The sequence below is a fragment of the Canis aureus genome, chromosome 31, assembly GCF_053574225.1.
Source record: "Canis aureus isolate CA01 chromosome 31, VMU_Caureus_v.1.0, whole genome shotgun sequence".
NCBI classification, from domain to species: domain Eukaryota; kingdom Metazoa; phylum Chordata; class Mammalia; order Carnivora; family Canidae; genus Canis; species Canis aureus.
The window spans coordinates 2,474,891-2,500,213 of record NC_135641.1 but is presented as its reverse complement, the minus strand read 5'-3'; positions in this window follow the sequence as shown (position 1 = coordinate 2,500,213).

The window sequence follows — 25,323 nt, the reverse complement described above, 5'->3', positions numbered from 1 at the left end:
CACACCTGGACATGGTGACACTGGTTCCCAACTGGGTCTCCCGTGGACATGGTGACTCAGATCCCAAATGGTCCTCACCTGTAACTGGTGATTCTCGTTCCCACATGGACATCATGTGGACCTGGTGTCTTCAGTGTTTCTAGCTTCTCATGTAACTCGTGACTCTGGTCCCCACCAGGCCCTCCCCGGGACTTGGTCAGTGTGGTTGCCACCTGCATCTCACCTGCACCTGGTGATTCTGGTCGGCACCTGAGATTACCCTGGATGTTGTGACTGTGGTCCCCACCTGGGCTTCACCTGGATTTGGGTACTCCGGTCCCCATCTGGGGCTCACATGGCCCTGTTGACCATGGTCCACAACAGGGCAAAATTGGGACGCGGTGACTGTGTTCCACAACTGGAACTCACCTGGACCACGTGACTCTGGTCCCCCTCCAGGTCTCACCGTGCCCTAGTGACTGTGAAACCCACTTTGGCCTGACTTGGACCTGCTGACCCTGGTTCCCACCTGCGACTGACGTCGAACTGTTGACTCTGGTTCTTTCAAGGGCCTCCCCTGTACCTGGTGATCCTGGTCCCCACCGGGCCTCACCTGGACGTGGTGACTCTTGTCACCACTGGGGACTCAACTGGACCTACTTACTGTGTTCCACACCTGGGCCTCAATAAACCTGTTGACCATCGTCCCCAAGCCTACCTCACATGGACCTGTTGCCTCTGATCCCCACCGGGGCCTCACGTGTACGTGGTTACTCTGGTCCTCACCTGGGCATCATTGGTCCTGGTGACTCTGTTCCACACCTGAGGCTCCCCTGGACATGATGACTCTGGATCTCCCTGGCTATCAACCTGACCTGGTGACTCTGGTCCCCATATGAATGTCACCTGGAACAGGAGATTATGGTACCCCTCTGGGCCTCAACCAGGTCTGGTGTCTCTGGTCCTCAACTGGGCCTCACCTGGACCTAGTGAATATGCTCCATCTGGGCCTCCTTTGGACCTGGTGACTCTGGTCCCTACCTGGGCATCATCGGGACATGGTTCCACTGCATGGCCTGTAGGTTGGCCTCACCTGGACCTGGTAACTCTCGTCCCTACCTGGGCATCATTGGGACCTGGTTCCTCTGCATGGCCTGCAGGTTGGCCTCACCTGGACCTGGTGAGTGGGTTTCTCACCTGGGTCTCACCCTTGCCTAGTGAAACAGGTCCCCACGTGGGCCTCACTTGGACCTGGTGAATCTGGTCCTTACCTGGTGGTCACCCGGAACTGGTAACTCTGGTCACCACATGGGAATCACCTGGGCCTGGTGAATATGGTCCCCATCTGGGCCTCACCCAGTCCTGTTGACTTTCTTCCCCACGTGGACCTGATTGCTGTGGACTCCTTCTTGGCTAACCTGGAACTGCTGACTCTGATGCTAACTGGGCTTCACCCAGATCTGGTGACTCTGGTCCTCACCTGTGGACCATTATGACCTGGATACTCTGTTCCACACCTGAGCCTCACCTGAATATGTTGACACTGGATCCCCTCTGGGCCACAGCCTGACATGGGGACTCTGGTCCCCATCTGGATGTCACCAGACCAGGTGAATCTGGTACCCCTCTAGGCCTCACCTAGACCTGGTGACTCTGGTCCTCAACTGGGCCTCAACGGGACCTAGTGAACATGCTCCCCACCTGCGCCACATCTGGGCCTGGTGACTCTGGTTCTACCTGGGCATCATCGGGACATGGTTACTCTATTCCCACTTGGAGTGACCTGATCCTGGTAACTCTGGTCCTGACTGGCCTCTTCTGTACCAGGTGACTCTGGCTCCACCTGGGCCTCACCTAGAACTGGTGACTCTGATCCTAAGCATGGCCTCACCTGACCTGGTGACTGTGGTTCCCATCGGAACCTCACCTGGACCTCATGTCTCTGATCCAAACTGGGCCTCACCAGGACCTGGTGTCTCTGGTATCCACCTTGGTAGCATCAGGATACGGTTACACTGTTCACTAACAGTGACCCAGCCGGACCTGTTAACTCTGGTCTTGACCTGGTCCACACCTGAACATGGTGACACTGGTTCCCACCAGGGTCTCACCTGGACATGGTGAGTCAGATCCCCACCTGGTCCTCACCTGTAACCGGTGATTCTCATTCCCACATGGACATTATGTGGAACTGGTGGCTGCAGTGTTTCTAACTTCTCATGTACCTCGAGCATCTGTTCCGCACCAGGGCCTCACCGGGACCTGGTGTGTGTGGTTGCCACCTGCACCTCACCAGGACCTGGTGATTCTGGTCTGCACCTGAGACTACCCTGGATGTTGTGACTGTGGTCCCCACCTGGGCTTCACCTGGATTTGGGGTCTCCGGTCCCAATCCGGGCCTCACCTGGCCCTGTTGTCCATGGTCTTCAACTGGACAAAATTGAGACCCGGTGACTGTGTTCCGCAACTGGACCTCACATGGACCACGTGACTCTGGTCCCCCTCTGGGTCTCACCGTGCCCTAGTGACTGTGAACCCAACTTTGGCCTGACTTGGACGTGCTGACCCTGGTTGCCACCTGCGCCTGACCTCGAACTGTTGACTCAGGTTCTTTCAAAGGCCTCCCCTGCACCTGGTGATCCTGGTCCCCAATTTGGCCTCACCTGGACGTGGTGACTCTTGTCACTACTGGGGACTCACCTAGACAGGCTTACAGTGTTCCACACCTGGGCCTCAGGTAGACCTGTTGACCATAGTCCCCTAGCCGGCCTCACGTGGCATTTTGGCTGTGATCCCCGCCGGGGCCTCACGTGTACCTGTTAACTCTGATCTTCACCTGGGCCTCATCTGGACCTAGTGACTCTGGTCCCCACCTGGGCTTCACCTGGATCTGGAGACTCTCCTCCCCACCTGGACTTCACCTCGATCTGGTGACTCTGTTCCACACCTGGACCTCTCCTGGACCTGGTGACTCTCTTTCCAACATGGACCTCACCTGGATCTGGTGACTCTGGTCTCAGTTTGGCCTCACCTGTACTGGTGTCTCTCGTCCCCACTTTGACCTAACTCAGAAATGCTGAATCTTGCCCCACCTAGGCCGCACCCAGAGCTGATGACTCTTGTCCCCAGCTATGCCTCAATTCGACCTGATGAATCTGGTCCTCACGTGGGCCTCACATGGACCTGGGACTCACCTGGATAGAGTGGCTCTGGTTCCCACAAGGGGCACACCTGATACTGGTGATTGTGGTCTTATTCTATGCCTCACCAGGATGTACTGATTCTGTTCCCCATCTGGGCCTGCATGGCCCTAGTGACTCTGGTCCTCACCGAGGCATCATTGGGACCTGGATCCTCTATTCCACACTTAGGGCTCCCTTTGACCCGGGACCACTGGTCCCATTCTGGGCCTCAAACGAAACTGGTTACTCTGGTTCCCCTCTGGGCCTCACCCTTACCTGGTGACTCTGGTCACCCCTTGGGCTTCACTTGGGCCTGGTGAATCTGGTCCTTAGCTGGTCCACATTTGGATCTGGTGACTGGTCGCCCCCTGGCCTCACCTGGACTTGGTGAATCCTGTTGCCGCAAGCGCCTCACCTGGAGCTTGTGACTGTGGTCCCACCTGGAACTCACCTGGATCTGGTGGCTCTGGTTCCCATATGGGGCTCTCCTGGACCTGGTTCCTGTGGTCTCCATCTGGTCTCACCTGGAACACAATGACTCTGATCCATATTTGGGCCTCTCCTGGACCTGTTGACTCTGGTCCGTACCTGGGCAACATTGGGACCTGGATACTCTCTTATATCCCTAGGCCTCACCTGGACCTGGTGACTGTGGTCCCACCTGGGCGTCACCTAGATGAGGTGACTTGTTCCCACAGGGACCTCACCTGGACCTGGTGACTCAGGTCCTCATATGGGCATCATGGGACCTGGGTTCTCAGTTACACATCGGGGCCTCACCTGGACCTAGTGATTCTCGTCCCCCTCTGGGCCTCACCAGGACGTGGTGACTCAGGTCCCCACCTGGATATCACCAGAACCGGGTGACTCTGGTCCCCCTCTGGGACTCTCCCGGAGCTGGGGACACTGGTCCTCAACTGGGCCTCAACAGGACCTGGTGAATCTACTCCTCACTAAGGCCTCGTCTGGATTGTGACTCTTTTCCCACCTGGCATCTTTGGGACATGGTTACTCTGTTCCCCACCTGGGCCTCACATGGACATGATAACTTTGCTCCACACTTTGGCCTCAACTGGTCCTGATGAATCTGGTCCCCCGACCTAGGCCTCAATCTGGACCTGGTGACTGTGGTCCCCACCTGGGTCTCACCTGGACCTGGTGACTCTCGATCCCACATGAACCACACCAGGATCTGATGACTGTGTTGTTCTTGTAGAATCACTTTTAACTGGTGAATCCAGTCCCCACTAGGTCCTCACGTGGTTCGGGTGACTTGGCCTGAAGGTTGGCCTCACATGGACCTGGTTAGTGGGGATGCCACTTGGGCCTCACCCATACCTGGTGACTCAGGTCTCCACGTGGGCCTCTTGGACCTGGTGAATCTGGTCCTTACCTGGTCCTCTCCCAGACCCGGGGACTCTGGTCACCACCTGGGCCTCACCTGGACCTGGTGAATCCGACCCCATCTTGGCCTCACTCAGTGCTGGTGACTTTGTTCCCCACCTTGACCTGATTGCTGTGGACGCTTTCATGGCCTCACCTGGACCTGGTGACTCTGATCCTATCTGCGTGTCACCCAGACCTGGTGACTCTGGTCCTCACCTGGGCATCATTGGTACCTGGTGACTCTGTTCCACACCTGAGCCTCACCTGGACATGAGGCTCTGACCTCTGGAACCACTCTGGGCCTAACCCTGACCTGGTGACTCTGGTCTCCATCTGGATGTCACATGGACCAGGTGATTCCGGTACCCCTCTAGGCCTCAACCAGTTCTGGTGACTCTGGTCCTCAACTGGGCCTCACCTGGACCTAGTGAATATGCTCCATCTGGGTCTCATTTGGACCTGATGACTCTTGTCCCTTCCTGGGCATCATCGGGACATGGCTCCACTGCATGACCTGCAGGTTAGCCTCACCTGGACCTCGTAAATCTGGTCCCTACCTGGGCATCATCGGGACATTGTTCCACTGCATGGCCTGCAGGTTGGCCTCACCTGGACCTGGTAACTCTAGTCCCTACCTGGGCATCATCGGGACATGGTTCCTCTGCATGGCCTGCAGGTTGCCCTCACCTGGACCTGGTAAGTGGGGTTGACACCTGGGCCTCACCCATGCCTGGTGACACAGGTCCCCACGTGGGTCTCACTTGGACATAGTGAATCTGGTCCTTACCTGGACCTCACCCGGAACTGGTAACTCTGGTCACCACCTGGGAATCACCTGGACCTGGTGAATCTGGTCCCCATCTGGGCCTCACCCATTCCTGGTGACTTTGTTCCCCACCTGGGCCTGATTGCTGTGGACTCCTTCTTGGACTCACCTTGAACTGGTGACTCGGATCCTAAATGGGTCTCACCCAGATCTGGTGACTCTGGTCCTCCCCCGTGGACCATTATGATCTGGATGCTTTGTTACACACCTGAGCCTCACTTGGACATGATGACTCTGGATCCCCTCTGGGCCTCAGCCTGACATGGTGACTCTGGTCCCCATCTGGATGTCACCTAGACCAGGTGAATCTGGTACCCCTCTAGGCCTCAACTTGACCTGGTGACTCTGGGCCTCAACTGGGCCTCACCGGGACCTAGGGAACATGCTCCCCACCTACTCCTCATCTGGACCTGTTGACTCTGGTTCTACCTGGGCATCATCGGGAAATGGTTACAATATTCCCCTCTGGGACTGACCTGATCCTGGTAACTCTGGTCCTGACTTTGGTCTCTTCTCTACCTGGTGAATCTGGCTCCACCTGGGTCTCACCTGTAACTGGTGACTCTGATCCTAAGCATGGCCTCACCTGACCTTGTGACTGTGGTTCCCATCGGGACCTCACCTGCTCCTCATGTCTCTTGTCTCACCTGGGCCTCACCAAGTCTTGGTGTCTCTCGTACCCACTTGGGTAGCATCAGGATATGGTTACACTGTTCACTAACAGTGACCCAGCCGGACCTATTATCTCTGGTCTTCACCTCGCCACACCTGGACATGGTGACACTGTTTCCCACCTTGGCCTCACCTGGACATGGTGAGTCGGATCCCCACAGGGTCCTCACCTCTAACTGGTGATTCTCATTCCCACATGGACATCATGTGTACCTGGTGGCTGCAGTGTTTCTAGCTTCTCATGTACCTCGTGACTCTGGTCCCCACCAGGGCCTCACCGGGACCTGGTGAATGTGGTTGCCACCTGCACCTCACCTGGACCTGGTGATTCTGGTCTGCACCTGAGACTACCCTGGATCTGGTGACTATGGTCCCAACCTGGGCTTCACCTGGCCCTGTTGACCATGGTCCTCATCACGGCAAAAATGGGACCCGGTGACTGTGTTCCACACCTGGACCTCACCTGGAGCAGGTGACTCTGGTCCCCCTGTGGGTCTCACCGTGCTCTAGTGACTGTGAACCCCACTTTGGCCAGACTTGGACCTGCTGACCCTAGTTGCCACCTGCGCGTGGGCTCGAACTGTTGACTCTGGATCGTTCAAGGGCCTCCCCTGTACCTGGTGATCCTGGTTCCCACCTGGGCCTCACCTGGACCTGGTGACTCTTGTCACCACCGGGGACTCACTTGGACCTGGTTACAGTGTTCCACACTGGGCCTCAAGTAGAACTCTTGACCAGGGTCCCCAAGCCTGCCTCACATGGACCAGTTGCCTCTGATACCTACCAGCGCCTGACGTGTACCTGGTAACTCTGGTCCTCACCTGGGCCTCATCTGGACCTAGTGACTCTGGTCCCCACCTGGGCTTCACCTGGACCTGGTGAATCTGGTCCCCATCTGGGCCTCACCCAGTCCTCGTGACTTTGTTCCCCACCTGGACCTGATTGCTGTGGACTCCTTCTTGGTCTCACCGGAACTGGTGACTCTTTTTTTAAAGTTTTTTTTTTTTTTTTTTTTATTTATTTATGATAGTCACACAGAGAGAGAGAGAGAGGCGGAGACACAGGCAGAGAGAGAAGCAGGCTCCATGCAGGGAGCCCGACGTGGGATTCGATCCCGGGTCTCCAGGATCACGCCCTGGGCCAAAGGCAGGCGCCAAACCGCTGCGCCACCCAGGGATCCCCGGAACTGGTGACTCTGATCCTAACTGGGGCTCACCCAGATCTGGTGACTCTGGTCCTCACCTGTGGACCATTATGATCTGGATCTCTGTTCCACACCTGAGCCTCACCTGGACATGATGACTCTGGGTCCCCTCTGGGCCTCACCCTGACATGGTGACTCTGCTCCCCATCTGGATGTCACCTAGACCAGGTGAATCTGGTACCCCTCTAGGCCTCAACTAGACCTGGGGATTCTGGTCCTCAAGTGCGCCTCACCGAGACCTAGAGAATATGCTTCCCACCTACTCCTCATCTGGACCTGGTGACTCTGGTTCTACCTGGGCATCATCGGGACATGGTTAGTCTATTCCCCACTGGGACTGACCTGATCCTGGTAACTCTGGTCCTGACTTTGGCCTCTTCCGTACCAGGTGACTCTGGCTCCTCCTGGGCCACACCAGTAACTGGTGACTCTGATCCTAAGCATGGCCTCACCTGACCTGGTGACTGTGGTTCCCATCGGGACCTCACCTGGACCTCATATCTCTGGTCCCACCTGGGCCTCACCAGGACCTGGTGTCTCTGGTACCCACATGGGTAGCATCAGGATATGGTTACACTGTTCACTAACAGTGACCCTACCGGACCTATTAACTCTGGTATTCACCTGGGCCACACCTGGACATGGTGACACTGGTTCCCACCTGGGTGTCACCTGGACATGGTGAGTCGGATCCCCACCTGGTCCTCACCTGTAACTGGTGATTCTCGTTCCCATATGGACATCCTGTGGACCTAGTGGCTGCAGTGTTTCTAGCTTCTCATGTACCTCGTGACTCTGGTCCCCACCAGGGCCTCACCGGGACCTGGTGAGTGTGGTTGCCACCTGCAACTCACCTGGACTTGGTGATTCTGGTCTGCACCTGAGACTACCCTGGATCTGGTGACTGTGGTCCCCACCTGGTCTTCACCTGGATTTGGGGACTCCGGTCCCCATCTGGGCCTCACCTGGCCCTGTTGACCATGGTCCTAAACTGGGCACAATTGGTGCCCGGTGACTGTGTTCCACAAATGGACCTCACCTGGACCAGGTGACTCTGGTCCCCCTCTGGGTCTCACCGTGCCCTAATGACTGTGAACCCCACTTTGGCCTGACTTGGACCTGCTGACCCTGGTTGCCACCTGCGCTTGACTTCGACCTGTTGACTCTGGTTCTTTCTTTTTTCTTTTTTTAATTTATTTTTTATTATTGGTGTTCTATTTACTAACATACAGAATAACCCCCAGTGCCCCTCAGCCTTTCACTCCCACCCCCCGCCCTCCTCCCCTTCTACCACCCCTAGTTCGTTTCCCAGAGTTAGCAGTCTTTACGTTCTGTCTCCCTTTCTGATATTTCCCACACATTTCTTCCCCCTTCCCTTATATTCCCTTTCACTAGTATTTATATTCTCCAAATGAATGAGCACATATAATGTTTGTCTTTCTCCGACTGGCTTACTTCACTCAGCATAATACCCTCCAGTTCCATCCACGTTGAAGCAAATGGTGGGTATTTGTCATTTCTAATAGCTGAGTAATATTCCATTGTATACATAAACCACATCTTCTTTATCCATTCATCTTTCGTTGGACACCGAGGTTCCTTCCACAGTTTGGCTATCGTGGCCATTGCTGCTATAAACATCGGGGTGCAGGTGTCCCGGCGTTTCATTGCATTTGTCTCTTTGGGGAAAATCCCCAACAGTGCAATTGCTGGGTCGTAGGGCAGGTATTTTTTTAACTGTTTGAGGAACCTCCACACAGTTTTCCAGAGTGGCTGCACCAGTTCACATTCCCACCAACAGTGTATGAGGATTCCCTTTTCTCCGCATCCTCTCCAACATTGGTTGTTTCCTGTCCTGGTAATTTTCCCCATTCTCACTGGTGTGAGGTGGTATCTCATTGTGGTTTTGATTTGTATTTCCCTGATGGCAAGTGATGCAGAGCATTTTCTCATGTGCATGTTGGCCATGTCTATGTCTTCCTCTGTGAGATTTCTGTTCATGTCTTTTGCCCATTTCATGATTGGATTGTTTGTTTCTTTGGTGTTGTGTTTGATAAGTTCTTTATAGATCTTGGAAACTAGTCCTTTATCTGATATGTCATTTGCAAATATCTTCTTCCATTCTGTAGGTTGTCTTTGAGTTTTGTTGACTGTATCCTTTGCTGTGCAAAAGCTTCTTATCTTGATGAAGTCCCAATAGTTCATTTTTGCTTTTGTTTCTTTTGCCTTCGTGGAGTATCTTGCAAGAAGTTACTATGGCCGAGTTCAAAAAGGGTGTTGCCTGTGTTCTTCTCTAGGATTTTGATGGAATCTTGTCTCACATTTAGATCTTTCATCCATTTTGAGTTTATCTTTGTGTATGGTGAAAGAGAGTGGTCTAGTTTCATTCTTCTGCATGTGGATGTCCAATTTTCCCAGCACTATTTATTGAAGAGACTGTCTTTCTTCCAATGGATAGTCTTTCCTCCTTTATCGAATATTAGTTGCCCATAAAGTTCAGGGTCCACTTCTGGATTCTCTATTCTGTTTCACTAATCTATGTGTCTGTTTTTGTGCCAGTAGACTCTAGTTCTTTCAAGGGCCTCAACTGTACCTGGTGATCCTGGTCCCCACCTGGGCCTCACCTGGACGTGGTGACCCTTTTCACCACCGGGGACTCACCTGACCTGCTTACTGTGTTACACACCAGGGCCTCAAGTAGACCTGTTTACCATGGTCCCCAAGCCGGCCTCACATGGACCTGTTGCCTCTGATCCCCACCGGGGCCTCACGTGTACCTGGTAACTCAGGTCCTCACCTGGGCCTCATCGGGACCTAGTGACTCTGGTCCCCACCTGGGCTTCACGTGGATCTGGTTACTCTGGTCCCCACCTGGACCTCTCCCGGACCTGGTGACTCTCTTTCCAACATGGACCTCACCTGGATCTGGTGACTCTGGGCCCCCTCTGGTTCTCACCGTGCCCTAATGACTGTGAACCCCACTTTGGCCTGACTTGGACCTGCTGACCCTGGTTGCGACCTGCGCTTGACTTCGACCTGTTGAGTCTGGTTCTTTCAAGGGCCTCCCCTGTACCTGGTGATCCTGGTCCCCACCTGGGACTCACCTGGACGTGGTGACTCTTGTCACCACCGGGGACTCACCTGGACCTGCTTACTGTATTCCACACCAGGGCCTCAAGTAGACCAGTTGACCATGGTCCCCAAACCGGCCTCACATGGACCTGTTGCCTTGATCCCCACCGGGGCCTCATGTGTACCTGGTAACTCTGGTCCTCACCTGGGCCTCATCTGGACCTAGTGACTCTGATCCCCACCTGGGCTTCACCTGGATCTGGTGACTCTGGTCCCCACCTGGACTTCACCTGAATCTGGTGTCTCTGGTCCCCACCTGGACCTCTCTTGGACCTGCTGACTCTCTTTCCAACATGGACCTCACCTGGATCTGGTGACTCTGGTCCTCAGTTTGGCCTCACCTGGACCTGACGTCTCTCGTCCCTACTTTGACCTAACTCAGAACTGCTGAATCTTGCCCCACCTAGGCCGCACCCATACCTGGTGACTCTTGTCCCCAGGTATGCCTCATTTTGACCTAATGAATCTGGTCCTTACGTGAGCCTCACGTCACCTGGGACTCAGCTGGATAGAGTGGCTCTGGTTCCCGCAAGGGACTCAAATGATACTGCTGACTGTGGTCTTATTCTATGCCTCACCAGGACCTAGTGATTCTGTTCCCCATCTGGGCCTGCATGGCCCTAGTGACTATGGTCCTTCCAGGCATCATTGGGACCTGGATACACTATTCCACACCTGGGCCTCACTCTGACTAGGGACCTCTGGTCACATTCTTGGCCTCAAACTAAACTGGTTACTGTGGTTCTCCCTCTGGGAATGACCCTTACCTGGTGACTCTGGTCACCCCTTGTGCTTCATTTGGGCCTGGTGAATCTGGTCCTTAGCTTGTCCTCACTTGGATCTGGTGACTGGTCGCCACCTGGGCCTCACCTGGACTTGGTGAATCCTGTTGCCACCTGCGCCTCACCTGGACCTTGTGACTCTGGTCCCATCTGGAAGTCACCTGCATCTGGTGGCTCTGATTCCCATATGGGGCTCTCCTGGACCTGGTTCCTGTGGTCTCCATCAGGCATCAACTGGAACAAAATGACTCTGATCCATATTTGGGCCTCTGCTGGACCTGTTCATTCTGGTCCTTACTTGGGCATCATTGGGACCTGGATACTCATTATATTCCTGGGCCTCACCTGGACCTGTTGACTGTGGTCACACCTGGGCCTCACCTGGACGAAGTGACTGGTTCCCACATGGACCTCACCTGGACCTGGTGACTCAGGTACTCATATGGGAATCATGGGACCTGGTTTCAGTTCTACATCGTGGCCTCACCGGGACCTAGTGAATCTCGTCCCCTTCTGGGCCTAACCCTGACGTGGTGACTCTGGTCCCCTCCTGGATATCACCAGAACCGGGTGACTCTGGTCCCCCCCTGGGACTTACCCGGAGCTGGGGACACTGGTCCTCAACTGGGCCTCAACAGGATCTGTTGAATCTACTCCTCACTTAGGCCTCGTCTGGACCTTGTGACTCTTTTCCCACCTGGCATCAATGGGACATGGTTACTCTGTTCTCCACCTGGGCCTCACTTGGACATGATGACTTTGCTTCATTCTTTGGGCTCAACTGGTCCTGATGACTCTTGTCCCCCCATTAGGCCTCAATCTGGACCTGGTGACTGTGGTCCCCACCTGGGTCTCACCTGGACCTGTTGAATCTCGTTCCCACCTGTAATACACCTGGACCTGGTGACTGTAGTTTTCTTGTAGACTCACATTTACCTGGTGACTCCGGTCCCCACTAGAGCCTCACCTGGATCTGGTGACTCTGGCCTGCAGGTTGGCCTCACCTGGACCTGGTGAGTGCGGTTGCCACCTGGGCCTAACCCGTACATGGTGACTCAGGTCCCCACGTGGGCCTCTTGGACCTGGTGAATCTGGTCCTTATCTGGTCCTAACCCAGACCCGGGGACACTGGTCACCACCTGGTTTTCACCTGGACCTGATGAATCTGGTCCCCATCTGGGCCTCACCCAGTCCTGGTGACTTTGTTCCCCACCTGGACCTGATTGCTGTGGACACTTTCTTGGCCTCACCTGGAACTGGTGACTCTGAACCTATCTGCGCGTCACCCAGATCTCGTGACTCTGGTCCTCACCTGGGCATCATTGGTACCTGGTGACTCTGTTCCTCACCTGAGCCTCACCTGGACATGATGCCTCTGGAACCTCTCTGGGCCTCTTCGTGACCTGGTGACTCTGGTCCCCATGTGGATGTTACCTGGACCAGGTGATTCTGGTACCCCTCTAGGCATCAAGCAGATCTGGTGACTCTGGTCCTGATCTGGGCCTCACATGGACCTAGTGAATTTGCTCCATCTGGGCCTCATTTGGACCTGGTGACTCTGGTCCCTACCTGGGCATCATCGCGACATGGTTCCACTGCATGGCCTGCAGGTTTGCCTCACCTGGACCTGGTAACTCTGATGTCTACCTGGGCATCATCGAGACATGGTTCCTCTGCTTGGCCTGCAGGTTGGCCTGACCTGGACCTGGTGAGTGGGGTGGCAACCTGGGCTTCACACATGCAATGTGACACAGGTCCCCACGTGGATCTCACTTGGACCTGGTGAATCTCGTCCTTTCCTGGTGCTCATCCGGTACTGGTATTTCTGGTCACCACCTGGCAATCACATGGACTTGGTGAATCTGGTCCCCATCTGGGCCTCACCCAGTCCTGGTGACTTTGTTCCCCACCTGGACCTGATTGCTGTGGACTCTTTCTTGACCTCACCTGAAACTGGTGACTCTGATCCTATCTGCGCGTCACACAGACCTGGTGACTCTGGTCCTCACCTGGGCATCACTGGTACCTGGTGACACTGTTTCACACCTGAGCCTCACCTGGACATGATGACTCTGGAACCTCTCTGGGCCTCACCCTGACCTGGTGACTCTGGTCCCCATCTGGATGTCACCTAGACCAGGTGAATCTGGTACCCCTCTAGGCCTCAAAAAGACTGGGGGAATCTGGTCCTCAACTGGGCCTCATCGGGACCTAGTGAATATACTCCCGACCTGCGCCTCATCTGTACGTGGTGACTCGGGTACTACCTGGGCATCATCGGGACATGGTGACTCTATTCCCCACTGGGACTGACCTGATCCTGGTAACTCTGGTCCTGACTTTGGCGTCTTCCCTACTTGGTGACTCTGGCTCGACCTGGGTCTCACCTGTAACTGGTGACTCTGATCCTAAGCATGGCCTCACCTGACCTGGTGACTGTGATTCCCATCGGGACCTCACCTGGACCTCATGTCTCTGGTCCCACCTAGGCCTCACCAGGACCTGGTGTCTCTGGTACCCACCTGTGTCGCATCAGGATATGGTTACACTGTTCACTAACAGTGACCCAGCCAGATAATAACTCTGGTCTTCACCTGGGCCACACCTGGACATGGTAGCACTGGTTCCCTCTTGGGTCTCACGTGGACATGTGATTCGGTTCCCTGCCTGGTCCTCACCTGTAACTGATGATTCTCGTTCCCACATGGACATCATGTGGATCTGGTGGCTGCAGTGTTTCTAGCTTCTCATGTACCTCGTGACTCTGGTCCCCACCAGGGCCTCACTGGGACCTGTTGAGTGTGGTTGCCACCTGCACCTCACCTGGACCTGGTGATTCTGGTCAGCACCTGATACTACCCTGGATCTGGTGACTGTGGTCCCCACCTGGGCTTCACCTGGATTTCGGGCTCTGGTTCCCATCTGGACCTCACCTGGCCCTGTTGACCATGGTCCTCAACTGGGCAAAATTGGGACCCAGTGACTGTAATCCACAACTGGACCTCACCTGGACCAGGTGACTCTGGTCCCCCTCTGGGTCTCACCGTGCAGTAGGGACTGTGAACCCCACTTTGGCCTGACTTGGACCTGCTGACCCTGGTTGGAACCTGCGCCTGACGTCAAACTCTTGACTCTGGTTCTTTCAAGGGCCTCCCCAGTAACTGGTGATCCTGGTCCCCACCGGGCGTCGCCTGGACATGGTGACTCTTGTCACCACTGGGGACTCACCTGGACCTGCTTACTGTATTCCACACATGGGCCTCAATAGATCTGTTGACCATGGTCCCCAAGCCGGCCTCACATTAACCTGTTGCCTTGATCCCCACTGGGGCCTCACGTGTACCTGGTTACTCTGGTCCTCACCTGGGCATCATTGGTCCTGGTGACTCTGTTCCACACCTGAGGCTCCCCTGGACATGATGACTCTGGAACTACTCTGGCTATTAACCTAACGTAGTGACTCTGGTCCCCATATGGATGTCACCTGGTCCAGGGGATTATGGTACCCGTCTGGGCCTCAACAAGGTCTGGTGACTCTGGTCCTCAACTGGGCCTCACCTGGACCTAGTGAATATGCTCCATCTGGGCCTCATTTGGATCTGGTGACTCTGGTCACTACCTGGGCATCATCGGGACATGGTTCCACACATGCCCTGCAGGTTGGCATCACCTGCACCTGGTAATTCTAGTCCCTACCTGTGCATCATCGGGACATGGTTCCTCTGCATGGCCTGCAGGTTGGCATCACCTGGACCTGGTGAGTGGGGTTGTCACCTGTGACTCACCCATGCCTGGTGACACAGGTACCCACGTGGGCCTCACTTGGAACGGGTGAATCTGGTCCTTACCTTGTTCTCACCCGGAACTCGTAACTCTGGTCACCACCTGGGAATCACCTGGGCCTGGTGTTTCTGGTACCCATCTGGGCGTCATCCACTCCTGGTGACATTGTTCCCCACCTGGACCTGATTGCTGTGGACTCTTTCTTGGCCTCACCTGGAACTCGTGACTCTGATCCTATCTGCGCGTCACCCAGACCTGGTGACTCTGGTCCTCACCTGGACATGATTACTCTGGAACCTCTCTGAGCCTCACCCTAACCTGGTGACTCTGGTCCCCATCTGGAACTCACCTGTATCTGGTGACTCTGGTCTCAGTTTGTCCTCACCTGGACTGGTGTCTATCGTCCCCACTTTGACCTAACTCAGAACTGCTGAATCTTGCCCCACCTAGGCCGCACCTAGACCGATGACTCTTGTCCCCAGCGATGCCTCAATTCGACCTGATGAATCTGGTCCTTTCGTGGGCCTCACATGGACCTGGGACTCAGCGGGATAGAGTGGCTCTGGTTCCCACAAGGGGTTCACCTGATACTGGTGACTGTGTTCTTATTCTATGCCTCACCAGGACCTAGTGATTCTGTTCCCCATCTGGGCTTTTATGGCTCTAGTGACTCTGGTCCTCACCCAGCATCATTGGGACCTGGATACTCTATTCCACACCTGGGCATCACTTTGTCCAGGGACCTCTGGTCCCAATCTGGGCCTCAAACTAAACTGGTTACTCTGGTTCCCACTCGGGGCCTCACCCTTACCTGGAAAATCTGGTCACCCCTTGGGTTACACTTGGGCCTGGTGAATCTGGTTCTTATCTGGTCCGCACCTGGATCTGGTGACAGGTCACCACGTGGGCCTCAACTGGACTTGGTGAATCATGTTGCCACCTGCGCCTCACCTGGACCTTGTGACTGTGGTCCCTCCTGGACCTCACCTGGATCTGGTGGCTCTGGTTCCCATATGGGGCTCTCCTGGACCTGGTTCCTGTGGTCTCCATATGGCCTCACCTGGAACACAATGACTCTGATCCATATTTCGGCCTCTCCTGGACCTGTTGACTCTAGTCCTTACCTGGGCATCATTGGGACCTGGATACTCTCTTATGTACCTGGGCCTCACCAGGACCTGGTGACTGTGGTCCCACCCGGGCCTCACCTGGACGGGGTGACTGGTTCCCACAGGGACATCACCTCGACCTGGTGATGCAGGTCCTCATATGGGAATCTTGGGACCTGGTTTCACAGTTCCACATTGGGGCCTCACCTGGACCTAGTGATTCTCGTCCCCCACTGGGCCTCACCCTGACTTGTGACACTGGACCCCACCTGGATATCACCAGAACCGGGTGACACACCCGGAGCTGGGGACACTGGTCCTCAGCTGGGCCTCAACAGGACCTGATGAATCTACTCCAAACTTAGGCTTCGTCTGGACCTTGTGACTATTTTCCCACCTGGCATTATTGGGATATGGTTACTCTGTTCCCCATCTGGGCCTCACCTGGACATGATAACTTTGCTGCACACTTTGGCCTCAACTGGTCTTGATGACTCTCGTCCCCCAACCTAGGCCTCAATGTGGACCTGTTGACTGTCGTCCCCAACTGGGTCTCACCTGGAACTGGTGACTCTCGTTCCCACATGAACCACACCTGGTCCTGGTGACTGTGGTGTTCTTGTAGACTCACTTTTACCTGCCTTCTCCGGTGCCGACTAGGGCCTCACGTGGATCTGGTGACTTTGACATGCAGGTTGGCCTAACCTGGACATGGTGAGTGGGGTTGCCACCTGGGCCTCACCCATACCTGGTGAGTCAGGTCCCCTCGTGGGCCTCTTAGACCTGGTATCTGGTCCTTACCTGGTCGTCTCCCAGCCCCGGGGTCTCTGGTCACCACCTGAGCCTACCTGGACATGGTGAATCTGATCCCCATCTGGGCCTCACCCAGGCCTGTTGAATTTTTCCCCACCTGTATCTGATTGCTGTGGACTCTTTCTTCGCCTCACCTGGAACTGGTGACTCTGATCCTATCTGCCCGTCACCGAGACCTGGTGACGCTGGTCCTCACCTGGGCATTTTTGGTACCTGGTGACTCTGTTCCACACCTGAGCCTCACCTGGACATGATGACTCTGGAACCTCTCTGGGCCTCATCCTGACCTGGTGACTCTGGTCCCATCTGGAAGTCACCTGGACCAGGTGATTCTCGTACCCCTCTAGACCTCAACCAATTCTGGTGACTCTCGTCCTCCACTGGACCTCACCTGGACCTAGTGAATATGCTCCATCTGGGCCAAATTTGCACCTGGTGACTCTGTCACTACCTGGGCCTCATCGGGACATGGTTCCACTGCATGACTTGCAGGTTGGCCTCACCTGGACCTGGTAACTCTGGTCCCTACCTGGGCATAATCGGGACATGGTTCCACACATGCCTGCAGGTTGGCCTCACCTGGACCCGGTAACTCTAGTTCCTACCTGGGCATCATCGGGACATGGTTCCTCTGCATGGCCTGTAGGTTGGACTCACCTGGACCTGGTGAGTGGCGTTACCACCTTGGCCTCACCCATGCCTGGTGACACAGGTCCCCACGTGGGCCTCACTTGGACCTGGTGAATCTGGTCCTTACCTGGTCCTCACCCAAAACTGCTAACTCGGTTAACCACCTGGGAATCACCTGAACCAGGTTAATTTGGCCCCCATCTGGTCCACATCCAATCCTGGTGAATTTGTCACCCCACCTGGACCTGATTGCTCTGGACTCTTTCTTAGACTACCTGGAACTGGTGACTCTGATCCTAAGTGGGCCTCACCCAGATCTGGTGACTCTGGTCCTCTCCTATGGACCATTATGACCTGGATACTCTGTTCCACACCTGAACCTCACCTGGACATGATGACTCTGGATCCCTCAGGGCCTCACCATGACATGATGACTCTGGTCCCCATCCCGATGTCACCTAGACCAGGTGAATCTGGTATCCCTCTAGGCCTCAACTTGACCTGGTGACTCTGGTCCTCAACTGGGCCTCACGGGGACCTAGTGAATATTCTACCCACCTGCGCCTCGCTGGACCTGGTGACTCTGATTCTCCCTGGGCATCATTGGGACATGGTTACTGTATTACCCACTGGGACTGACCTGATCCTGGTAACTCTGGTCCTGACTTTGGCCTCTTCTGTACCAGGTGACTCTGGCTCCACCTGGGCCTCACCTGTACCTGGTAACTCTGATCCTAAGCATGGGCTCACCTGACCTGGTGACTGTGGTTCCCATCGGGACCTCACTTGGACCTCATGTCTCCAGTTACACCTGGGCCTCATCAGGACCTGGTGTGTCTGGAACCCACCTGGGTAGCATCAGGATATGGTTACACTGTTCACTAACACTCATCCAGGCGGACCTAATAACTCTGGTCTTCACCTGGGGCACACGAGGACATGGTGACACTGGTTACCACCTGGGTCTCATCTGGACATGGTGAGTCGGATCCCCACCTGGTCCTCACCTGTAACTGGTGATTTTCATTCCCACATGGACATCATGTGGACCTGGTGGCTGCAGTGTTTCTAGCTTCTCATGTACGTCGTGTCTCTGGTCACCACCGGGGCCTCTCCGGGACCGGGTGAGTGTGGTTGCCACCTGCACCTCACATGGACCTGGTGATTCTGGTCTGAACCTGAGACTACCCTGGATCTGGTGTCCGTGGTCCCCACCTGGGCTTAACCTGGATTTGGGGACTGCCGGTCCCCATCTGGGCCTCACCTGGACCTGTTGACCATGGTCCTCAACTATGCAAAATTGGGACCCGGTGGCTGTTTTCCACAACTGGACCTCACCTGGACCAGGTGACTCTGGTCCCACTCTGGGTTTCACCGTGCCCTAGTGACTGTGAACCCCACTTTGGCCTGACTTGGACCTGCTGACCCTGGTTGCCACCTGCGCCTGACCTCGAACTGTTGACTCTGGTTCTTTCAAGGGCCTTCCCTGGACCTGGTGATCCTGGTCGGACCTGGCTCACACCTGGACGTGGTGACTCCTGTCACCAATGGGGACTCACCAGGACCTGCTTACTGTGTTCCACACCTGGGCCTCAAGTAGACCTGTTGACCATGGTCCCCAAGCCGGCCTCACATGGACCTGTTGTCTCCGATCCCCACTGGGGACTCACGTGTACCTGGTAACTCTGGTCCTCACCTGGGGCTCATCTGGACCTAGTGACTCTGGTCCCCACCTGGGCTTCACCTGGATCTGGTGACTCTGGTCCCCACCTGGACCTCACCTAGATCTGGTGACTCTGGTCCTCAGTTTGGCCTCACCTGGACCTGGTGTCTCTCGTGCCCACTTTGACCTAACTCAGAACTGCTGAATCTTGACCCACGTAGGCCGCACCCAGACCTGGTGACTCTTGTCCCCAGCTATGCCTCAATTCGACCTATTGAATCTGCTCCTCACGTGGGCCTCACATGTACCTGCGACTCAGCTGGATAGAGTGGCTCTGGTTCCCACAAGGGGCTCACATGATACTGGTGACTGTGGTCCCACCTGGGCCTCACCTGGACGAGGTGACTGGTTCCCACAGGGACCTCACCTGGACCTGGTGACTCAGGCCCTCATATGGGCATCATGGGACCTGGTTTCTCAGTTCCACATCGGGACCTCACCTGGACCTAGTGATTCTCGTCACATTATGGTCCTCACCCTGACGTGGTGACTCTGGTCCCCAATTGGATATCACCAGAACCGGGTGACTCTGGTCCCCCTCTGGGACTCACCCGGAGCTGGGGACACTGGTCCTCAACTGGGCCTCAACAGGACCTGGTGAATCTGCTCCTCACTTCGGCCTCGTCTGGACCTTGTGGCTCTTTTCCCACCTGGCATCAATGGGACATGGTTACTCTGTTCCCCACCTGGGCCTCACCTGGACATGATAACTTTGCTCCACATTTTGGTCTCAACTAGTCCTGATGACTCTGGTCCCCCGACCTAGGCGTCAATCTGGACATGATTGCTGTGGACTCCTTCTTTGCCTCAACTGGAACTGGTGAATCTGATCCAGATTGAGGATCACCAATCTGGGCCTCACCTGGCCCTGTCAACCATGGTCCTCAACTGCCAAAATTGGGACACGGTGACTGTGTTCCACCCCTGGACCTCACCTGGACCAGGTGACTCTGGTCCCCCTCTGGGTCTCACCGTGCCCTAGTGACTGTGAACCACACTTTGGCCTGACTTGGACCTGCTGACCCTGGTTGACACCTGCGCCTGTCCTCGAACTGTTGACTCTGGTTCATTCAAGGGCTTCCCCTCTACCTGGTGATCCTGGTCCCCCCCTGGGACTCACCTGGACGTGGTGACCCTTGTCACCACCGGGGACTCACCTGGACCTGGTTACTGTGTTCCACACATGGGCCTCAAGTAGTCCTGTTGACCATGGTACCGAAGCCGGCCTCATATGGACCTGTTTCCTCTGATTCCCACCGGGGCATCACGTGTACTTGGTAACACTGGTCCTGACTTGGGCCTCATCTGGACCTAGTGACTCTGGTCCCCACCTTGGCTTCACTTGGATCTGGTGACTGTGGTCCTCAACTGGGCCTCACGTTGACCTATTCAATATGCTCCATCTGGCCTCATTTGGACCTGGTGACTCTCTTCCCTACCTGGGCATCATCGGGACATGGTTCCACTGCATGGCCTTTAGGTTGGCCGCACCTGGACCTGGTAACTGTGGTTCTACCTGGGCATCATCGGGATGTGGTTACTCTATTCCCAGTGGGACTGACCTGATCGTGGTAACTCTGGTCCTGACTTTCGCTTCTTCTGTGCCATGTGACTCTGGCTCCCCCTGGACATCACCTGTAAGTGGTGACTCTGATCCTAAGCATGCCTCACCTGACCTGGTGATTGTGGTTTCCATCGGTACCTCACCTGGTCCTCATGTCTCTGCTCCCAACTGGGACTCACCAGGACCTTGTATCTGGTACACACATGAGTAGCATCAGGATATGGTTACACTGTTCACTAACAGTGACCCGGCCGGACCTATTAATTCTCGTCTTCACCTGGTCCACACTTGGACACGGTGACACTGGTTCCCTCCAGGGTCTCACCTGGACATGGTGACTCAGAACCCCACCTGTTCCTCACCTGTAACTTGTAATTCTCGTTCCCTCATGGACATCATGTGGACCTGGTGGCTGCAGTGTTTCTAGCTTCTCATGTACCTCGTGACTCTGGTCCCCACCAGGGCCTCACCGGGACTTGGTGAGTGTGGTTGCCACCTGCATCTCACCAGGACCTGGTGATTCTGGTGTCCACCTGAGAATACCCTGGATCTGGTGACTGTGGTCCCCACCTGGGCGTCACCTGAATTTGGGGACTCCGGTCCCCATCTGGGCCTCACCTGGCCCTGTTGACCATGGTCCTCAACTGGGCAAAATTGGGACCTGGTGACTGTGTTCCACAACTGGACCTCACCTGGACAAGTTGACTCTGGTCCCCCTCCTTGTCTCACTGGGCCCTAGTGACTGTGAACCCCACTTTGGCCTGAATTGGACCTGCTGACCCTGGTTGCAACCTGCGCGTGACTTCGAACTGTTGACTCTGGTTCTCTCAAGGGCCTCCCCTGTACCTGGTGATCCTGGTCCCCAATTGGGCCTCAACTGGACGTGGTGACTCTTGTCACCACCGGGGACTCACCTGGACATGATTACTGTGTTCCACACCTGAGCCACAGGTAGACCTGTTGACCATGTTCCCCAAGCCGGCCTCACCTGGACCTTTTGGCTCTGATCCCCGCCGGGGGCTCACGTGTATCTGGTAACTCTGATCCTCACCTGGGTCTAATCAGGACCTAGTGAGTCTGGTCCGCACCTGGGCTTCACCTGGATCTGGTGACTCTGGTCCCCACCTGGACTTCACCTGAATCTGGTGACTCTGGTCCCCACCTGGACCTCTCCTGGACCTGGTGACTCTCTTTCCAACATGGACCTCACCTGGATCTGGTGACTCTGGTCCTCAGTTTGGCCTCACCTGGACCTGGTGTCTCTCGTCCCCACTTTGACTTAACTCAGATCTGTTGAATCTTGCACCACCTAGCCCGCACGCAGACCTCGTGACTCTTGTCCCGACCTATGCCTCAATTCGACCTGATGCATCTGGTCCTGACGTGGGGCTCACATGGACCTGTTACTCAGCTGGATAGAGTGGCTCTGGTTCCAACAAGGGGCTCACCTGATACTGGTGATTGTGGTCTTATTCTATGCCTCACCAGGACCTAGTGATTCTGTTCCCCATCTGAGCCTGCATGGCCCTAGTGACTCTGGTCCTCACCCAGGCATCATTGGGACCTGGATACTCTATGCGACACCTGGGCCTCACTTTGACCACGGACCTCTGGTCCCATTCTGGGCCTCAAACTAAACTGGTTACTCTGGTTCCCCTCTGGGCCTCACCCTTACCTGGTGACTCTGGTCACCCCTTGGGCTTCACTTGGGTCTCGTGAATCTGGTCCTTAGCTGGTCCGCATCTGGATCTGGTGACTGGTGGCCACCTGGGCCTGACCTGGACTTGGTGAATCTTGTTGCCACCTGTGCCTCACCTGGACCTTCTGACTGTGGTCACAACTGGACCTCACCCTGATCTGTTGGCTCTGGTTCCCATATGGGGCTCTCCTGGACCTGGTTCCTGTGGTCTCCTTCTGGCCTCACCTGGAACACAATGACTCTGATCCATATTTGGTCCTCTCCTGGACCTGTTGACTCTGGTCCTTACCTGGGTATCATTGGGACCTGGATACTCTCTATATACCTGGGCCTCACCTGGACCTGGTGACTGTGGTCCCACCTGGGCCTCACCTGGACGAGGTGACTGGTTCCCACAGGGACCTCACCTGGACCTGGTGACTCAGGTCCTCATATGGGCATCACGGGACCAGGGTTCTCAGTTCCACATCGGGGTCTCATCTGGATCTAGTGATTCTCGTCCACCTCTGGGCCTCACCCTGACGTGGTGACTCTGGTCCCCACCTGGATATCACCAGAACCGGGTGACACTGGTCCCCCTCTGGGACTCACCCGGAGCTGGGGACACTGGTCCTCAACTGGGCCTCAACAGGACCTGGTGAATCTACTCCACACTAAGGCCTCGTCTGGACCTTGTGACTCTTTTCCCACCTGCCATCAATGGGACATGGTTACTCTTCCACAACTGGGCCTCACATGGTCCTGATAACTTTGCTCCACACTTTGGCCTCAACTAGTCCTGATGACTCTGGTCCCCCGACCTAGGCCTCACCTGGTCCTGGTGACTGTGGTCCCACCTGGGCCTCACCTGGACCTGGTGACTGTGGTCCCCACCTGGGTCTCACCTGGACCTGGTGACTCTCGTTCCCACATGAACCACACCAGGATCTGGTGACTATGTTGTTTTTGTAGAAACATTTTTAACTGGTGACTCCAGTCCCCACTAGTTCCTCACGTGGATCGGGTGACTTGGCCTGCAGGTTGGCCTCACATGGACCTGGTTAGTGGGGATGCCACCTGGGCCTCACCCATAATTGGTGACTCAGGTCCCCATGTGGGCCTCTTCTACCTGGTGAATCGGGTCCTTACCTGGTCCTCTCCCAGACCCGGGGACTCTGGTCACCACCTGGGCCTCACCTGGACCTGGTGAATCTGGTCCCCATCTTGGCCTCACTCAGTCCTGGTGACTTTGTTCCCCACGTTGACCTGATTGCTGTGGACTCTTTCATGGCCTCACCTGGACCTGGTGACTCTGATCCTATCTTCGTGTCACCCAGACCTGGTGACTCTGTTCCTCACCTGGGCATCATTGGTACCTGGTGACTCTGTTCCACACCTGAGCCTCACCTGGACATGAGGCTCTGGACTCTGGAACCACTCTGGGCCTAACCCTGACCTGGTGACTCTGGTCTCCATCTGGATGTCACATGGACCAGGTGATTCTGGTACCCCTCTAGGCCTCAACCAGTTCTGGTGACTCTGGTCCTCAACTACGCCTCACCTGGACCTATTGAATATGCTCCATCTGGGCCTCATTTGGACCTGGTGACTCTGGTCACTACCTGGGCATCATCGGGACATGGATCCACTGCATGGCCTGCAGGTTGGCCTCAACTGGACCTGGTAACTCTGGTCCCTACCTGGGCATCACCGGGACACGGTTCCTCTGCATGGCCTCCAGGTTGGCCTCACCTGGCCCTAGTGAGTGGGGTTGACACCTGGTGCTCACCCATACCTGGTGACACAGGTCCCCAAGTGGGCCTCACTTGGATCTGGTAAATCTGGTCATACCTGGTCCTCACCCAGACCTGGTAACCCTGGTCACCACCTGGGAATCACCTGGACCTGGTGAATCTGGTCCCCATCTGGGCCTACACAGTCCTGTTGACTTTCTTCCCCACCTGGACCTGATTGCTGTGGACTCCTTCTTGGCCTCAACTGGAACTGGTGACACTGATCCTAACTGGGCCTCACCCAGTTCTGGTGACTCTGGTCCCCACCTGGATATCACCAGGACCGGGTGACACAACCGGAGCTGGGGACACTGGTCCTCAGCTGGGTCTCAATAGGACCTGGTGAATCTACTCGTTACTTAGGCCTCGTCTGGACCTTGTGACTCTTTTCCCACCTGGCATCAATGGGACATGGTTACTCTGTTCCCCACCTGGGCCTCACCTTGACATGATAAGTTTGCTGCACACTTTGGCCTCAACTGGTCCTGATGACTCTCGTCCCCCAACCTAGTCCTCAATCTGGACCTGGTGACTGTCGTCCCCTACTGGGTCTCAACTGGAACTGGTGACTCACGTTACCACATGAACCACTACTGGACCTGGTGACTCTCGTTCCCACTTGAAACACACCTGGCCCTGTTGACTGTGGTTTTCTTGTAGACTCACATTTACCTGTGACTCCGGTCCCCACTAGGGCCTCACCTGGATCTGGTGATTCTGACCTGTAGGTTGGCCTCACCTGGACCTGGTGTGTGGGGTTGCCATGTGGGCCTCACCCATACCTGTTGACTCAGATCCACACGTGGGACTCTTGGACCTGGTGAATCTGGTCCTTACGTGGTCCTCTCCAAGACCCGGGGACTCTGGTCACCACCTGGGCCTCACCTGGATCTGGTGAATCTGGTTCCCATCTGGGCCTCACCCAGTCCTGGTGACTTTGTTCCCCACCTGGACCTGATTGCTGTGGACTCTTCCTTGGCCTCACCTGGAACTGGTGACTCTGATCCTATCTGCGCGTCACCCAGACCTGGAGACTCTGGTCCTCACCTGGGGATCATTGGTACCTG